Here is a 5,143-nt window from a genome sequence, read left to right on the forward strand (position 1 = left end):
CGGCCTCGTGGATGCGAACAGACCATAACATCCTCCACATGCAAATACGCTCATACATTTACACTTAAAGCACCGCTGAAAGAGTTTGCATGCCAGTAGCTCCATAATGTGACAGCAGTAAACGGTGTCCTCCTGTGACCTGAAGTGGGGGTCAGCTCTCTGATGTCCAGGTTTGGACAGGGCTTAAAGAGACTTTTTTTTCTGCTACTTTGCAGTCTTAGTCTTGAATTGTACGCACCTGAGGTCGACTGATTTCGTTGAGATGAAGAAAGTGAAGCTACAACAAACTTCTTAAAGGAAAAACCTGACATTTTTGGACAAATGCACATGTTTGGTTATGCAAAACTGAACAATTTTACTACAGTGTAAAATGTTTCTCACATCTTATTTTTTTCCTTATCTGTCAAACTGCTGGATGTGTTGAAGAAACGAGGTGATGACAGGTTTTATTTTATCTTAAGGCCAGTGTTAAAGAAAATAAAAATCCCACAAAAGATCCTGATTAAATGGTGGTGTTGCTCTGTAACTGTTTGTTATAATAATAAACTTGCCATATCAGCGTGAAAAGACGATGACTGCTCTTGACCAAGGAAAGAGTCACGTGCTACGTCATATTTTTGTCATCCGTGCAAAAGAGTGTAAAAATGACATGTTTTGGTTTTATGCGGGGGTTTGCGTTGGACTTTTTCTCAGGCAGAATTAAGCCGTCAGTCTTCACGCTAACGTAAACCAGGCCAAGCTAAGCTAAGCTAACTGTCAGCAGGGTCGGGTCACATGAGCTTATTTGGAAATATATGCGTGGTATCAATCTTCATATCTTACTGTTGGCAAAAGAGTGAATAAGTGGAATTTCCAAAGTCTTGAATATTTCTCCAACGGGAGAGCAAGGATCAGTTTCACCAATGTATCACTGGTGCTGATATGGAAACAATATTTACTACCCGTCCAGTTTTTAACAATTTCAAGCGTTTTATCAGGCTTTCATCCTTTAGTCATTTGACAACAGAATACTTTTCTGTTCCTCCATGATCATAAATACAGAGGGTGTTACTGTGGCCATGTATGCGAGGGAACTGTTGGACAAACCAAGAATGAGAAGGAAGCACAAACTACAAACGTGCATGCACACAGAGAGCCTGTGAGCACATATCATCCATCAAAGAGTTACAGACTTTTCCAAACCCGGTCTGTCAAACACACTTATGTAGAGGGCGCCCCCCCCCCAATCCAAAAAATGCTGCAAAAGGCAAGTGTGTGAGCACATGTGTCTGCTGACATGCTGCGATGTGTAATAAGTGTGTGTGAAAGAGAGGGAGAGAGACAGATAAAGGAGAGAAAGGGAGAGGGAAAGGAGGGGACTGGTACTGACAGAGAGAGAGAGAGGGGGGGGGGGGGGGGGGGGGGAATGGAAGATAAAGACAGAAAAAAGAGTGAGCGGTGGAAAAAGAGGGAGAGAAGAGAAAGAAAAGGGAACAGAGAGCGAGCAAGTCTTGCATGTGTGTTGGTTCCCAGCCCTGTCAGGGCCCTGTCAGCCTGTGATTTATGGCACCGAGACTGGGAGCAGTCTTCGCTGCCAGCTCAGTATTGTTACAACTGACAGCTAATGAGGCCGGACGGGCTTTCAAGCACAGCACTTAACAGAGGCCTCCATCTTCACGAGTCACGAGCTCTCCTCTTTCTTCTCTCCCCTCTCTTTCTCTCTCCCATTTATTTCTTCTTCCAGGGTGGCAGCAGTGTGGCCAGCTACCACGAAATTTCTTGGGGTGCGGAGAGAAAATAAGGCAGGCCGACGGAGATATATGGCCGACACTCTGTTACTGCTGCACTTCCACTCTCTTCCTCCTGCATGCTATTAAGCCAGAGGCTCAGCTCACATAAATGAGAGGGGGAGAGGGTGGAATACACAAAGGGAGAGATCCAACCACACACTTCTCCTCTCAGACCTAAATGTTTCACTCTTTCTACAATTACCCTGTCATGTGTTCAAAGCCTGGAGTTACGCGTCTCCAGTCTATCTGATCATGTGAGTGTGATCTGTGTGAAGGTACCTGAACTTTATAGCCTTGACTGTGGTGTGTTTTACCTTCAACACCCCTGGCCCGGACTGCCTGGACCCCTTTCTATAATCAGTACCAGAGACTCTGGCAGAGCTGGCCTGCCTCCCCTCCCCTCCACCCCCACCACCTCCTCCCTCGGCCCCTGGTTTCTTGTCAGTCGTGATTAATGGCACTAGGGCCCCGGCGCGGCTTACGCTGCCAGTTCCAGCGATGTTCCCTTGATACTTAATGAACTCTGACAAACTTCTTTTCCCTTGCTCTGTTGTTCCCTTTCCCCTCCACGCCCCCCCCCCCCCCCCCCTGTTTAAAATGCACGGCACAGAGCTGCCACTGCAGCACCTAGGGGTTAGCTCTGGTGCTTTGTAAATTTCTCAAGAGGCCAACGTCTAAAAATAAAGCGCCACAGCCATTTCAGTGTCAAGACCCTTAGTTGTGTGTCACTTCCAGTGGCTGGTTTCCGATTGAAGACGAAACAAATTGACTTATTTCTAAAAGTTTGTCAGTGATTGCCCTTTTAAATTAGTAGATCGGCACCATTTTCTTTAATAAATGTCAAACTTTCTGTTGGGGGCTTCTGCCAACAGCCAGTAGAATCCAATGCAAATTGATTTACATTTTTAAAAATAAGAATAAATCTACAGTGAAAGTCTCCAGAATGGTGAATAGTTAAAATCATGGCAGACTGAGGTAGTAGGATAATGGAGCCTGTCATGCAGTTTTTTCATGAAAGTGAAGCGGTGTGCATCTCCGCTGGTCTCTGTCGCCATCTGCTGTTCAAATTGGAACCACAGTTTTGTTTTGAATTCAAAATACCTGAAGTATAGGTTGTTGTTGAAGATTGATTTAATAGAGTAACAGTACATGCAACAGAATTAGACACATTTATGTCTGTTGGTTATTTTAATGATGACTTTAGCTGGAATGTGGTTGATTTTCTGGAGAGGCCACTATATCTGAATCGCTGTTCCTGGGATTTTGTTGTTAATTTTTTTAATATCATCATGTTTTATATGTTGCATTTTGTGATTCTGCGCAGCTTCTTGGTCACATCTCTTCTCTGAAATAGGTCTTAATTTAATAAGATTTATTGGTAAATAAAAGTGAAATAAAAAATAAAATAGAAAGGAAAACATAATTGTAATGCGCTCATAATCGACAGAAGATGCTATCATAAATTGCTCTGACTCAAGTGTAAAATTACCCCCATCAGTGAAATACCAGGGATGCAAATGCTATGAAGGCTCATTAACACAAGACTTCCAGCTAACTTGGTCGAAGCTCATAGTTGTATGAGGGCAATGAAGTGGATGGTAAAGTAAAGGAAACCTTGTGACTAGAAGCAGCAGAAACACCCATCGCAGTTAGACTACTGAAAATGGAAAAACAGGAATACAAGTCAAGGAATGTGAGTCCTTTTTCGGGGGGAGATCATTTTACTTATTTAATTGAAAGAAGCAGCAGAGAAAGGGACAAGGAATGGAAGGAGAGACAGAAAGTGAAATGCAAAAAGATCCCCTGGACCAGTACCAAGGACCAATGGTCAGCCCCCAGAGTGTGTGTCCTCGACCCTGTGGACAGAATATTCTGTTTTTCTTTTTATTGGAAGTACAAATAGTACAATAGCAGCTGATTTATGACAGACTGTTTATGGAAGTCTTCAGACTTTTTGAATGCTTCCGTAGGCTTCCAGCCCTCAGTTTACATATGCCTTAGGACAGATTAAATTTGGTTTGCAGTTTATTCATATGTTGTGCTTAAAGGTGGAAGACATTTGAATCAGAAGAGAAAGAGCTTCATTGTTTGATTGTTTTTCTAAACTAAATAAACACACACTCTTTGTTTTCATGACTGATAAACTAAATGATCAAAGTGAAAAATAAAAAATAAAAAGTTCATATTATTGCCATATTAATATTGTAAATATTAAAATTCTGAGTTCGAATTTCTCCTCCAAAACCACATAGTGCCCCTTTTATTTATTAAGATTAGTCTTTGGCCTTGTCCCTGTGAGCCTTGTCATGGAAATCAAGAGGTACCTTTCTGTGTGCAGTTGTCACATTTGTATCATGTTGCTGGGGGGGGTTATTGATTGATATATATATATAATCAATAATCCCCCCAGCAACATGATAATACAAAAATAATAATGTAATAATACAAAAATAAATAAATAGTATATAGAGTATACAGAATACATGTATACGTATATATATTCTGAGATTAAAGTCAGAATTCTGACTTTTTTCTCAGAATTCTGAGATTAAAGTCAGAATTCTGAGAAAAAAGTCAGAATTCTGAGAATAAAGTCAGAAGTCTGCACATGTAAATTTTTTTTGAGTTCTGACTTTAATCTCAGAATTCTGAGAAAAAAGTCAGAATTCTGACTTTAATCTCAGAATTCTGACTTTAATCACAGAATTCTGAGAAAAAAGTCAGAATTCTGACTTTAATCTCAGAATTCTGAGAAAAAAGTCAGAATTCTGAGATTAAAGTCAGAATTCTGAGAAAAAAGTCAGAATTCTGACTTTAATCTCAGAATTCTGAGAAAAAAGTCAGAATTCTGACTTTAATCTCAGAATTCTGACTTTTTTCTCAGAATTCTGACTTTAATCTCAGAATTCTGACTTTTTTCTCAGAATTCTGACTTTTTTCTCAGAATTCTGACTTTAAAGTCAGAACTAAAAAAAAAATTCACATGTGGCCCTAATCCTCTTCCGTACTATTCTGTATACTCTATATACTATTTATTTATTTTTGTATTACGATTATTTTTTACATACATTTCATTTGCTAATTTACTATTAACCATTTCTGTTGTGGGGTCTCTACACATAAGACTTGTAAATGAGTGAACTTGTACAACTGGAGAGACAATAAACATCTTGAATCTTCCCACACTCCAGAGTCACACAGGCTAGGTGAACCTGAATGTCAAATTTTTTCCTTGTGTTTTAAGAACTGTGAATTCTAAAATACATTTCAGATAAACAAGTGTATTTTGTTTGCCTCCATATTTCTGAAGCAGCTCAAGCTGTTGCCAACGAGCAAATAAGGTCCTGGACAACCCACTCCGTCCGCGAGGGGGC

This window comes from Sparus aurata, chromosome 5 (assembly GCF_900880675.1).
Source record: "Sparus aurata chromosome 5, fSpaAur1.1, whole genome shotgun sequence".
Classification (NCBI taxonomy): domain Eukaryota; kingdom Metazoa; phylum Chordata; class Actinopteri; order Spariformes; family Sparidae; genus Sparus; species Sparus aurata.